A 15,629-nucleotide genomic window follows, 5' to 3' on the forward strand; every position below is an offset into this window, starting at 1 on the left:
ACAATGACTACGAGAAAAATTCGCCGACACTTATTTACTTTTCTTTCCCTGATTGGATCGCCCTTGTCTCGTTTTATCTCTATACATTTTTACAAAGGCGTTTCAAATGGAAATTTCATTGTAAAACTTGTATTATCTAAGCATTAGCGAAACCCGTCATTCGTAGGCCGTATGTTCGGACAATATCTCAAAAACGACCTGACCAATATACTTGATATTGTGCATAAAAGCTGAATAAATACATTTTTTTACCAACTGAATCCAATCATTTGAGTTTTCAACATGTGAATTTTACTCATAGACCAAAAAGAGTGGAAAGTAAATGTTAAATCTCAGTGACAAAACCAAAATTTTCTTTATTTGAACACTGCTATTTAACCTGCTAGACACCTTGAGAAGGATTTCATCTGTTAAAGGTTTGTAAAAGCATATGAGATTTTTACGAGTAATATAATCATCACACGTAGATTAATTATACTTCAAATAAAGAAATAATGGAGTAAAAGTCAATGTTAATAGTTGATGAAAAAATCTGATGTCACCGCACCTTGCGTTATAGTAGCCATCCTACCTAATCTGAAAATTTACTTTTGAAACATTGTTATGAACACTAATTTAATGAACAAAAATGGAAATGTATTGAGGCAAGATAGCTTGAGAAAGATTTCATCCGTAAAATTCAAGATTGAGAGCAATGACGATGCACGCCCATCCATGGGATTTGACTGAAAATTTAAAGTCTGCAGATGAAATCTTGTGGATAGTAAGTTACACTACATGTATTGCCTTATGTTAAAAAGTCATTATGATTCTACTATTTTTTTTACACTTATTTAGTCTGTCATTTTCTCGTTGCCATATGAACAATGTTTTAAAATATTTACTAACGCTCAGCCAAACTTCTGGAATGACATATACCATCATCCAACTAAATGTTTGATGTATAACAATGAAATACAACATTTTAACATACAGGAATTACATTTTTCATCCTTCGAGTGATAGATAGGCTTTGCGGTAAAGTCAATAATCTTATTTTCCATTTTATTATAGCCTTGAACTGCGAATTGACTATTATCATTAACACATTCGTCAACAAATTCAAACAGTAGTCTTAACGCTACTATAGTTCCGAATTCATATTCTAGCATCAATGAGTGTCAAAAGCGAGGATTATCCATCTGGAGTCGTCATTTTTTAGAATTTACAAAGACAACAAAAGACACAACCAATAAGTAAATTAATAAATGAATCACACACGAATATTTAACATGATAAACAACATCGCGGCCGGTAGAAGACAGGTGAACTATTGCAATGTTGTGACGAAGGTATGTTGTGTTAATATTAATTATATTAACTGAATTAGATTTCTTTATATTAAAATTATTTCTTTACGCAGTAGATCGTAATCGTGATACTTGTAAAACTTTCACATATCACGCAAGTTTCTACTATCTTAATAATATACGAATACGATCTCGTTGCATATCACTGCTCTGAATTAGATTGTAACTATAATATTTCATTTAACAGTGATTGTATTCAGCAGTAACAGTTGTGTAAGTTTGTCAGTTGTGGCTTTGAAGAACAAATATCTCTAAGAAATAACGAACTCGATTTTGAATATTTAGAAATGAAGAATGTCAAGTCTATATATCATTTCCTTATCGAGTTATCTTGCAGCCAAACAGGCAGACAGACAAAAGTGAAATTGTTCCAGTCCCTTAAGTCCCTTCGCTAACGCTCAGCCAATAGATATTCGTTTCTAAGAAGTGTATAAGGGAAATCAATGTATAAATTTCAATACTGTAAATAATGTTTTTAGTCATTGGAACTGTTGCCTAACATACAATCCGTTGCCGTAACGTGCTATGCTGTAACAAGACACGTGCACGAGGAGGGAACTAAACCCAGCAACAAGCCGGAAATAAACTGATCAACAAAAGCTTCCTGGCAAACAGACATAATTTACCCAGTTTATCCAGGTTTTCCCCTAACGCATACTTTTCAGCGTATTTGTACATTAACTGTTGCCTGCTAAATGTTACTACTGCTATTGTTCGATGTTTGAATGGGGACAAACGATGTCCTACATTCAATCTATTTTAATTTTGATTATCTTTTCACTACAAATGGAATGAATTTGTATGCTTTTAATAAAATTAAGACTGATCATAGTTCTGTTATACGTTTAAGATCAATGCAATTAATTGCCGCGTAAAATCTTATTTTCATAAACGTTTGAATACTTTTTGTGTAACAGATTACAGATCAGATTCTGAGGATAGTTAAAAGGTCAGTGTATAACGACTTCGGGTTATGACAATGATTAGAGGCTTGTTTGTAACGACATCGTTTCTTAAGATTGTTGGAGGCTAGTGTGTGGTGCCATCAATTTCTGAAGATCGTTAGAGGCTAGTGTGTAATGACATCGTTTCTGAAGATAGGTAAAGGCTAGAGTGTAATAACATTGTTTTTGAAGATCCTTAGAGGCTAGTATGTGGTGACATTGTTTACGAGGATAGTTAGAGGCTTTTGTGTTGTGATATTAGTTTCTAAAGATGGTTCGTAACTAGTGTAGTGACTTCGGATTTCGAACTTCGTTAGAAGTTATGGTGAGAGGAATCTTATTTCTGTTATTTCTTTTTCTCAATAGCCTCTTCGATGATATGTATACTTTTGGGTTGTGAAGAGATGGAATTCTGTATTGTAAACCAGGTGCAAGGAACCTAAAATTACAAGTAATTTCATACAAATTTCTGTATCCGCCAAGTAAATCTTCTTAATTACTAATTGTAATTGACTCGTCATTGGACCGTTCACTAATGACACTTGATAAGAATATTTAACGATAGTAGAAACCCAGGTTGCAACGTAGAGTGTAGTGAATACAACATTAAGCGTTGCTGGTTCTTGGATGGGTGATCGCTACGGTTTCGTTTTTTCAAGAAGTCACAACCTAACACTTTTTGGTGCGCCTATCTCTCAGTAAAGAAAACTCGACTCTCAGGTGGACCTCCTGTCACCAATAGAACTAGGATATGAGGACATCCGCTTCCGTGCCAAGTTGGCAATTGATACAGCAAAATTGTGGAAAGTTATTTTTCGGCTCGTTTATGATTGCAGACAATACATTACATTGTTCTACATTTCAAACCTTTAAACGTCATCATCTCTATGAAGTTCGTGGCCCAAGTGCAGAATAACTAACCACATAGATAAATTCTACGTATGCGTTTGGGTCATCTTCAATTGGGAAATGTGTTATATTCGAGCTAACAGTTATTTCTTAAATATGTTTTTCTTCATTCCGAAAACGCCAGTGTTTTGAGTGCTATTCAAAGACGTCTTGTGTCTGACGTTATCTAACCAAGACGTAGAAGATCTACAGAATATGCAAATGTGTTTTATCAGTATACATCCACTGCTTGCTAGATAAATAAATCTAATGCGTGTTTGAGACAAAGTAAGTAGCTTTAAAGCTGTCGTACTCAGCAGGTAGGAGACTGCTGTTGCGTTGTCACGACAGGAACAAGTCGGCTGACATTGAAACAAAGAGAAAACCGGAAAGGTGTGGTGTGAATAGACGGAAGTCGGGTGATTAGTGTATTGACGGTGTAGCGGAGCGTCACGGGCCCGGGGAAGAGCTTTACCCCGACACTCGAACACTGGCGTAAATCACAAGCAAAAATTACGAGTGGGTAAACATACATATGCATCAACACCATTACCCCCACCCCACAGTTTAAACAATAACTCATTTATCCATATTTGATAACTTAATAAGAAAACCGGTTGTCACGGGCTAACAGACGCCGTTTTGGATGAAGCTGTAACTACTAATTTGTACTTAATTTTTCAATTACATGTTGGAAGAATGGCTGCGGGCGTTCTGTTATTTAGTTTTATAATTTATGGTCCGCTGTCCCCTGCTGTAATCACGCCGGTGAGCTATAGCGGATGCCGCTCCAGAAGCTTGCACGTCCGGTCTGAGGATCCTGGTTTCCCTGCCTTACGTATGTTCCCTTAGAAATATACTCCAGCTATTGCTAATCGGTTTTGTGATATCAAATATGTATAAAGGACAAAACAAGTCTTGATATTATTAAATTTATTAGTTTAGTTCTCGGTTTGAACAAGTATAAAAAATCGTTTTTGCTTGAACCGTATTCATACAGATTGATTGAATACTTCTCAATAACAATTACGCAAAATATTCCTTAATTAATGGTACACTACATACATTACGAACATATTCGTATTTCAAAAACAAATTCATATTACACAAATGGTCAAGATATTCTCTGTATATTTTGAAAGTGAGGTGTGCATCGTGAGCATATAAAACAGAAAAACATTCAAACGTAACGGAGTTATTTGAAAATTGGAATAATCTTAAGCTGTGTACTGTACCTTTAATTCTGCTTGTTGCCAAACTTGGTTGTCCAATAAATAGTTATCAGTAAATGGTCCAGAGGCGAGAGTCAATTTCCATTGTGTAACAGTACAACATAATCGATAGAGGGGACTAAAATAGAAATCGAACGTCAGCGGCACTAGTTGGTGAAGTTGGCGGCTTTCAGACTTTGTATCTCGTGGGATGATGCTGATATATAGTTCACATACCTGACGGTTGATTTTACGTGTATCGCGAAAAACAAATATGACCCTTTACAAAAAGTTTTCTATTGATGTTTTTAACCACTTTATTAACTTCTATTTTTTTAATATTAAAGCGGCTGACGATCAACTTATATCATAGGAAAAATTCCTCTATCGCTTTCACAAAAACTAGTTTGAGTACTCATTAAATGCAAATTGGTTCTATCTATTGGTTTATAAAAAAACAACAGTTTATAAATAAACATAACAGTTATTTGTTTCAATAGCATGATTAGAATTCATATATAAGAGTACAAAAATATTACAAAGCAAGCATCGATTAAATTATAGTCTAGTAATAGTAAAAAATTATGTCTGTTTAAAAGAACTGATGGTAAATAGTGGCACGATTATTTATTACGGAATTTTTCTTTAAATCATTATAGATGAGTTATGAGACAGGGTGGTTTTCCCAGAGACAGTAGTAGTAATAAAACATTCATGAGTTATATCTCTTCAACAAATATCCCTCATTTTATTGAATATCAGATGAAGAGAAACGTATAACACCAATGAACAATTTATCTTTATAGTCGAAGAGTACATCTCATCATGATACATAATTGTGTTTGACGATATCAATGGTAGATTGCATGACCAGTATATGAACAATTTGTTTTAATAGACGAGAAACACAACTGATCATGATACATAATTGTGTTTGACGATATCAATGGATTGCACGACCAGTGTAGGACACGTGTAGTCTGGTGTCAGTATGCGGTCCGAGCCCGGTTATTAGAGCGCTATCTGTAGAACAATGCAGCACATCTCTGGCCGCCCGACCGGGCCCCGTGCACAGAATCACAATCCTCCCGCACAGGCTCGGCTCGCCTTGCACCGTAAATTACAGCGTTACTCGAGAATGTAACCGTGCGAAATTGCCTGGCTGGCACGGGTATCACACTTTATGACGCTGCTAGTTCAGCTACTGCTTCGCCAGTCTACAGTAGGCCTAACCGATCCTGTGGACAAACGTTGATCTTCTCCAGTACCAGTCTCCATAACATGCTGATATTGAGTATTGTAGGCTACTATTGCTATGACATAACTTACACCATACGTTAAAGTGAAATAAAAGAAGCTAAGTACACGAGTAATGTAGCAAAATCAATGAATAAACTGTATCTTTTAACAACTTTTAATGCCAATGTCCAGCAAAAGACCGTGAACAATGCGTAACTCGGCCAGTTACCAACTACAGTTAAATTAAATGTAAAATAATACGGTTAGCTTGAGACTTGGTTGAAGGTTGAACTAAATAAAATACTTTCAATTATAAAAATACTTCTAAAGAAAAGTCTGGAATGTTATGAAAAAATTGGAGTCTGCGTTAAAAATTCTTAGATTTAAAAAGGTATATCCGTCTAAGGACTAAGATATTTGCAGGATATGGAATACCTATTACCATACAATGAAAACACTAAATACTTAAATATAATATGTCAGTTTTAAAATTCCATTTTGAACAGAATCAAAAAGAAAAATATTTATTGACAATTTATACAATAATACAATATAATGTATATATTGGCAAATGCATTAACGCTTATTATTTCGTGTTAAAAAAAACTAAAAAGATTTATTTTTGGTTTCGAAAAATCCTTTGGTTTGCTATACGAATCAGTCTAGCTTATCATTTTTCTTCAAGTCTTTTTCGTTTTTTATTTTTAACACGAATTCAACAGGCGAGGAAAGTTTAAAAGACTCTATGTAGATATAATGATTACTAGACAGAAGCAACACTATTAAATTTATAAGTACGCTCGTTTTTCACAAAAATGCATAATACAAACAAAACAAATTGTAAAATTTAGAAAAGTAGAGAAGTCGCTTACGTATCACTTGCAACATTGCTTTTAGTCGTTATTTTTTAATTTTCTGTTCATGTTCTTATTTAAAAAATGCATATGGGAAATATGATGTCTTTCTTTTCTTAATACGTCATGAATAGATATTTTCACAAAATAAGTTATAAATTTTGTGTTAAAAAATACATTTAATAGAAAGTGGACTAATTTGATGGAAACGTTTTAAATAGACTGGAATGAATTTTGAGAATACATTATGTCTCTAGGGTAATCAGTATAGAATCATGAGCGACTGCATTTTTACTCCTTTAGAAGTACATTAAACTACATTAAACTCGTATATCCAGCACGTTTTAGCTCTCTTTTTACTTTTATAGCGTGCGGATAGGAGTCATTATTTAAATTTATATTAATAATGTAATACAGCTCATTAACGCTCTGGGATGTATAAACGCAACTCTTATAAGATAACAATAGAACACTACTGTTTCCTGCATAATAATAAATGTATTATTCACGTTTACATAAAATCAGCAATATTCATATCTAATACAAGATTTGATACTTACGTTTGCATTTTTCTTAGAAGCTTGCCAGTGGGATCTGAAACAAAATACAGATATTAGAGTTTATGAAGTAAATAACTATAGGTTATTAAAGCAAACCAAAAGAAACGGGAGTAAAATGCCGTTTTCTCCCTTCAGGTTCAACGCCTTCATTTGCATTCAGTGTGAAGTTATTTTTCGTTCTTCACAGTTAATACGTGTTCGTTTGTTCACTCACAAAACGGGACAACAGGTCGTCTTTAACAACAATGGGTTGAATATTAAAGAGGCAGATGATGAGAAAGATGAATGTTCTCTTGAAAGTTGAAGACAATTAAGAATGGTATTCTTCAAGTACGAGACAAAAGATTAAAAAGTAAGAGGTTAGAGAAGACAAAAGGCCGGCAAGGGAATGAATGGGTTTCTTCGCTGAGTAAGAGTAAACCTCAATATGCAGCCTGAATGGGGAGGGGGTGAGGTGAGGGGTAGAAGAATGCTGCGCGCAAACTTCTTTCCGATAAATGACTTCACTAATGAAATCGAATAGAACGCTCCAAGAGCTTTGTTCCTGATTGGAAAAAGGTCCTGCGGAATCGCGTGAGAAACCACGAGCATCGGCAAATCACTGGAGGTAATCCGAGGCGTCCAGGGCACGCTAGGGCTACCTTCCACAGGCCACTTTCATTACTTAGCGTGTCGGACGCAATCAGCGGGAACAGCGACAGGGTGCTATTTAATCAGCGTGCCTGTCACACAGGGTAGTGGACACAAAACATGAAAAATAGATTTATTCCGGTACCCGGACATTGAGACGAGAGCAGTTCCTCTTGCACGCCAATCGAGAGCACTCTAATATTCTTGTCATCCGTGGTTAATTGGTCGCCGGAATGTTGATAGCGCGCGGCGTTTGTTCGAGATCGTCCATTACAAGAAACGTCCACATTAAAAAATTCCAGCAACTGAAGACTTGATGGACATAATTATTTTCATTATTTATTGCTCTCACAAACTCTCGATGTGGCAGAAGAGGGGTGGTCCTGTCAGAGCCTAAAGGCTTTTATATAGCTGAAGCACCAGTTAATGAAGAATAGTTCTTGGCTGATACTGGGAAGAGTTGTGTACGAGTAGAATAATTATCTTATATTAATTAATAATAGAATAATTAATCTTTAAATGCCTTAATACGCAAAGGGTGTATTACAAAGTAATTTATATTGTATAATGAAGATATGCAGCTATAATAGAGTACTTATATTTGAAGAGAAATCCTCTTACACGAGAAGAAGTATTTAGATGCCGCGACAAAATTGTATTCAGGATTCATGTTACGGAATCAGTAACAATAAAACTAATGCACTGACAAGTGAGCAAATAAAAGCGAAAATGTTACAACCACGTGTTCTCAAGAGAAAGTCAAAACCGACTACGGCTCAGATTCCTCTGAATGGGTTCCACGCATGCGGCTGATTTAATAACGGGCACCCCGGTTGTTTTTCAGAAGGAAGCGTTAATAAGATTAAGGCCCGGGCTGGCGAAGTGGCGGCGCGCTGCGCTTAGCACCCCAGTCACGAGGCTGCCCGTCATATCGGGCCAAAATAGAGCGCCTCTCACATACAGAGCGGCCAGATTGAATGAAAATATTATAAGCCCCAGCTGGCCACTGCCTGACTTGCCCTGAGTGGGTCGTCTCTTAGGTTTGATGGGACGATCTCCGGGGCGAGGACAGCTCTCGCTCTACTCACAAGAATACGTATCCGACCAACCAGCAATGGTAGTACAGTACTGTACATTACTCCAGAGTGCTACTTAGGAAATACTATATTTGGACTGAAACTATCTTTTTGCATTCGTTCTATATGTATCTGAAGATAGAGAAGAATTATATATATATATATATATATTGAAAGCTCTATTAGACACTTGATCCAACTGAAAGCATTATCCGATATTTATCATTAATATGGTGGTACTTCAGTTTGAAATCTTGGTTTTATTAGGTTGTTTACAGCTATGTGCGCATTTCAAAGCACTTAAATCGAAAACCACGTTGCCTACGAAGCTTTGATGTTGAATGGTACTTCCTTTCATATTGCCCATGTACAGTACTCCAGGTTTGTACAAGTTTGGTTTTTAAGTTAAATATTTACCTTAACTAATAAATGAAAATTACGTTTTATCTCACTTTATAAATTTTGCTCGAATAAAATGATTCACTGTTTCTTACGAAAACTGTTATATAAATAATAATAATGATATAATATCTTATATTTCTGAGTGGTAGCTGCAAAACCGTATTTTATTAGTTTGTCTATACGTACTGTTCAGTATTTACCATGTAATTTAGGAAAATACGAGTCACATAGAGTTCAAATTTAGAACTGGATATATGTTCACAACGATTGTTTGTACGGTCTCACAACCAATTTTATATTATATGACGAAATAATACGAAGTCATTAAAAACTTTCGTATATCTTCGTGCAAAGTTAAAAAGACGGAGTGAGGCTCCCGCCTAGTGCCCATTAAAGTTAGAACGTAATTAAATTTCAGGAAATACTGAATCACTGCAATGAAACGTAGTACAGACCACTTCTGACATCGGGGCAATAGCCTTATTAATTAAAACGTCTTTATTATGGCAAATAATGAAATCTTAGAACTGACAAAACTAAATGCTATGACACTTTTCATACGATTCATGTAATTCGTTAAGGGTTTGTTCCTAGAATTTGTTACGATGCTTTTAGAGATTCTTTTCATTTTAGAATCGAAATTTAAATATGAAAGTTATTATACAAATCATTACTCCAATTCCACGAATCATGGGCTAAGCGAATATTGCTATAACATTGTTATACTTGGAGTCGACGTTGAACATACAGCTGAATATCAGAAGACGTGCTGCAAGAAAACGGTAAGTCTTGCTGGACATGTAAAGCAACCTATAGCAAGGTCGAGGTCACTTCGACCACGAACAATGCCCGAAATATCTTCAGAGCCGTTATAAAATTTAAATTGTAAATTTGCAATTCAAGATGTAGGCGGGAAGATAACAAGGCAACTCCAATTGCGGGAACGACTTAGGGCCATTAAATCAAAAGACACGCAATTACTGGATCCGAGTAAACAAAACTGGGTGCGCCTGGGAAACAATGGTGACCCTTGATTGGGCTATAATTAAAAGTGTGGGTATCGGACTATTGGTGTGGGCAGGCGCAGGGCAGATGATCCATCGTCCGTCATCCATTCAATCTCGGCACCGCTGCATGGGCTTACTATGCTAATTGGAGACAGAACAAGAAGAAAACATTAAAGCTATAATCACTTAAGTCTTTAAATGTGTAACCACTTAGCTAAATGGTTGATTAGCTAATCGAATCTTCTATAAAGTAAACAATAATCCTATGTTCTTAGAATTTACTTCCAATATTGATTAATGAGACAGATTTGATGTTTTGCTCATTATTTTGTATTTGTATGAGTTAATTGAAAATATAAAATATAAATCTCTTTTAGAAATAGACAATTACATGCAAAAAGTGAGGTTTTCTTCTAACCACAAATATAGACTTCGTTTCTTTTATCGTATAGCCCTTGATGACTCAACTATTTAAAACGTAGGCCTAAAATATTTTATCATACGCGTTATTTTACATAGATTGTTATCACACAAGAGCCTGCTTTGCTACAAATAATAAGAACTTTTAAATTGAATTCACAATAATTTAATCCGTTACACAAAATACACTGACAATGAATAATTGAGAAATATTCTAAAACTTGTATAAATAGCCTCACAATAAAATCTGTTTGTTTTGGTATGAGGGATAAAATAGCTTTTAAAGAGAGCTTTCTCGGTTGTTAATTAGATATTTGGAGGGAAGGGGTGGTGAGAGAAGTGCTACTGTTTCGTGGAACTTTGTTCTCATTTATTTTTTAAATGTTTTAGTTGTTTTGTGGTTTGTTACTTACCTATAGGACAGAAATTGAACTATGGAAAATTGCAATTGTATTAGGTTAATTTGTTTATATAAACAAAAATAAAAAATAATACGTATAAAGATTAAAAAATTGTTGAAAGAAGGGGTTTTTTATTTCAGTGCTTTCAACGATTTCATAAATATTTTTGTAAACTTTATAATATAATTTCCTCTCTTTCAATCTCATTCACTCGTTATTATCCAGTTTGTCAACCAGCCAATACCACACAATACCCACAAACGTTAAAGCGCATCAAAAAGATGAAAATTTTGCCTACTAATTTAGCCTAATTTCTCTTTATAATCCGCTTGTGGTTCCCCTTTTTTATTCAAAAGAATTTTAATATCTAGTGAATAAAAATAAGATTCTTTACAATAAAAAATCGTCACAGTAAAAAAAAACAGAAAATTTCTTTAATGTACATTTCTATAAGTTTACATATTTTGAAGAGTGGGAACAATAATCATAAAACCTAACGGAAGTAGGTTCTATTATCGAAATGTATCACTCAGGTGTCGCTGATCTCTCCGATAGTATAATATACACATAAACATGAGCATATTTATATATACAGACATTTTTGTAAAACTAGTCTTCTAAACACAGCTGCTTTAAAATGTGTGAAGATTTACAACACAAGAATTGTGGATTTTATATTAGTTTTAAAAACTTAGTTAAAGTCTAAATTTACAGATCCTCATTTCCGTAGTAGGTAATAATTAACCATTTAATTGTAGAGCACTTCCTCAATATTTGTTCAGGAAAACTTAGCCAGAACCACAGTTTTACCGAGAGGATTTATTATCTAAACAGAACAAACTACAATAATCCATCATAAAAGTTTTGGTGTCCTACGTCGGTTGGATCGAAGCAACTTTTCTTCCGTGTATATCATCTAACAAAAAATCGTATCACTTTGGCTGCGATTAAGTACATAGAATAAAGTTGCGTGAACCGCGATATTTTTGAATATATATATTTTTTTAACGAAATAGACCTTACTAGAAGTACATGTAGAATTGTTGTGGAATAAATTTACAATAACAGCAGAATAAGGTGTAGTAATTGTAGTAGATAACAAATAATACAATCTATGAGAAAGCTACTGAGAAACATTCATTATTATAAACACAGGGTGTTTTTGAACGTATGGGTAAAACGTATAATGCTTTTTCTAGTAATCATGTATAATTATTATGCAAGAATACATACTTTCCAATTACACCTATCCAGTTTTGAAAAACTATCATTTTCCAAATGTATGCTAACTGATCAAATCGTTATAATAGACGTAGCTGCAACGCACGTGACTTAGTACATTTCCCCCTTAACTTGCCGCTGGCGCGTTTTTGCCGGCAATTCCCGGTCTCGAGAATTCACGGGTGGGCGCTCACGCCTTCAAACACGATTTCCTCGAATTGGTACCCTGAATTTAAAAACGTGAATAAATATTTTTCGACAGCTACACGATAAAAACGTGTGACCAAATTTGGCAATTCTGTAAAACTGTAATCCACGCAATAAAATACACCATCATTCTCTCCACTTAATGAGTGACGTGTTATGGTAAACAATAAATTCTACTTTAATTAAAGAGTTAAACACTTTCATTTTACTAAATATAACCTAGCTCGGCGATGGTTTTAAAAATTTGGTGAAGAATTAACGTCTCTTTTCGAGCAGTGTGACATAGACGTTTGTGCATAAATTTCGGTACAACATTTACTTAAATCAACAAATTAACAACATACAAATCAAAAGTATTTTCTAGCTCCCAAGATTAGCCAATGCGACAACGGCGCAGTGTAGTGGGTAACGCGCTTATCAAAAGATAACTGAATCAAGCAACATCAGCGTGTCGGCAGCTTAGATGGGAGACCGCTGAGCGATTTTATCCTAGCAAACAGCCAGATTGCCCAGACGTTTGTGGTTCAGAGGTCATTTTTAACCGTTAGTTCCCAGGTTAAGTGTTAGAGAGGACTTCTTAGTCGCCTAATAAAAATAGACATTCTATACTTTACTTTTATTAGCTTAAGCTCTTTTCTTTCTCGATGTATAAATACCAATGTTGACACATTATTTCGTATGAATTATTGATTAGGAATTATAAAATTTTTTTGATTTGTTTTACCAATAGATATGTTCATGACGCTTTTCTGGTTGCATTTCAAAGACTTAAAAGGATAGTATTTCAAAACACGATCAATAAAACTAAATTTCTCTCTAAAACAGACAATTTGACTATGAAACAATATTCGTATAAATGTTGTATTCAAGCGATGACAATAATCCGTTGTTGCACATCCATTTAATTATAAAAACAGATCTGAACTAATATTTTATTATGAAATGTATGCATAAATGTAAATTCAATACGAACCATAATTAGTTTAAAGACAATAATAAATATTTCCTCCCGTTCACTAAAAACAATTTTTGTACAGGACAGTGATTACGTGGGACCACAACAACGACTAACGAACTGCATCAATAATGAATTTGCATTAAAATGTCTGCTGTTAATTAAATTCCACCAATGACAACGGTCGTGTGGGGCAAACAGTCCTTGGTGATTCTGGCCGGTACATTCGCAGTGTGAAAGTGTATTCCACTTCGGGTTCGGCGTAAAGTTGTTAAATATTTTAATGAAATAAGTGTATTAGAAACACAAGGAAGAACTCGTTATCTTTTCAAGAGAAATCAGACTTGGTTTCCTTGGGGAGAGTAAGAAACTTTCCTTTAACTCTAAGCTGCAAACCTGGCCATCAAACGACTAAAGATAGACAGACTCACGACTCGGCGTCCAACTCAAAGTTGAGTAACAACTTTTACCGGCGCCAGAATACTTTTCAGTTGCGAGCAGATGGATTTAACTTGAGTTTACTCGGCAGAATTACTGGGCTCGTATATTTACTGGGTTTCACCTACATTTGTAACTAGTTTTACTGCTCATATAGCTCGATAACACGTATCGTACTGTGCGGAATTACTGGGATCGTATATTTACTGGGTTTCACCTACATTTGTAACTGGTTGTACTGCTCATATAGCTCGTAAACTCTGTGATAACACGTATCGTACTGTGCGGAATTACTGGGCTCGTATATTTACTGGGTTTCACCTACATTTGTAACTAGTTTTACTGCTCATATAGCTCGTAAACTCTGTGATAACACGTATCGTACTCTGCGGAATTACTGGGCTCGTATATTTACTGGGTTTCACCTACATTTGTAACTAGTTTTACTGCTCATATAGCTCGTAAACTCTGTGATAACACGTATCGTACTGTGCGGAATTACTGGGCTCGTGTATTTACTGGGTTTCACCTACATTTGTAACTAGTTTTACTGCTCATATAGCTCGTAAACTCTGTGATAACACAGCGTACTGTGCAGAATTACTGGGCTCGTATATTAACTGGGTTTCACTTACATTTGTAACTAGTTTTACTGCTCATATAGCTCAAAAACTCTGTGATAACACGTATCGTACTGTGCGGGATTACTGGGCTCACAAATGCTTTGATTATACCCGTATCGTACTTTGCGGAATTACTGGGCTCGTACATTAACTGGGTTTTACCTACATTTATAAGTAGTATTACAGCTCATAATAGCTCACAAATGCTATGATTATACACGTATCGTACTTTGCGGAATATAAAGCTCCTTAGTTCCTTATCGTATAGAACTATATCACAACTCACAACTTGACATGACGCTGAGATCTTGTTTCATAAATAGAAGTGTATTTATTACACATAGAGCACACACTGAAAACGTATTCTCTCTAGATAGAATATAAACAGCGTGTTATTAAACATTTGTAATTGTTCTTTCAGAATAATGCATCAATTAAGATTTTTCAATTTACTCACAGTTGTAGCTGTCACAATAATTGCTACTCGCAAAAAATTTTACATTATTCGATTTACAGGTTCACAAAATGTAATTTTACATTTAAATACAATATAAGAAGTGATGCTTAGCAGCTAAAATAAGGGAGCAAGCTTTTATAAATTTTATAAAGCATAAGTTATTAAATCTTCATCAGATGTTGAATCCCACAAATGTATACATCACCATACACATGTTATCAGATTGACTGATCAGCATCGGCCGGTTTCTGTAAGACGAATTAAATAGTCCTAGACTGAATTCTCACATCGGTATTACCAACTACGAATCTAACAAAGAGAATTTTGAGATAACAAAACTAATAACCAAAAGAAAACAAAACCCTTTGATGAATAGATATTGTATGAATGGACTTATATTTAGCAAATTTCAAATTCAAATTTAACATTTTGTTCCACATTTTATTCTAATTGACTGTTACATTTTATAAACACAGCGTCCAATTTTATCTTACTACAATGTAATATTGATATAAATAATACTGGTATATTTAATGCATGATAAAATGAAAAGCCATGCTTGATTGCTTAAATACAAGAAAATAACCAACTAACACAAATCTGATCAGCATTTAATATGTATATCGGCCAAAACACCTAAAACCTCTAAAATGATGTGTTAAAGCGTAAAAATACAATTATAGAGTTTAAAACATTTTTTATAGTGTTTATATTTGAAAGTAGTTGCTGTATCTCGGCCCCCTCCCA

The 15,629-nt window shown here is 34.7% G+C and overlaps 1 long non-coding RNA gene across 1 annotated transcript in view; it reads right to left on the reverse strand.

Annotated features, from left to right (window-relative positions):
* LOC124362554 overlaps positions 1-15,629 on the reverse strand; it is a 257,948-nt gene that overhangs the window by 76,552 nt on the left and 165,767 nt on the right. Inside the window, exon 6 of the long non-coding RNA XR_006922476.1 lies at positions 7,046-7,079. This is a non-coding gene — a long non-coding RNA (uncharacterized LOC124362554). The remainder of the gene's footprint in view (positions 1-7,045; positions 7,080-15,629) is intronic.

This window comes from Homalodisca vitripennis, chromosome 5 (assembly GCF_021130785.1).
Source record: "Homalodisca vitripennis isolate AUS2020 chromosome 5, UT_GWSS_2.1, whole genome shotgun sequence".
NCBI classification, from domain to species: domain Eukaryota; kingdom Metazoa; phylum Arthropoda; class Insecta; order Hemiptera; family Cicadellidae; genus Homalodisca; species Homalodisca vitripennis.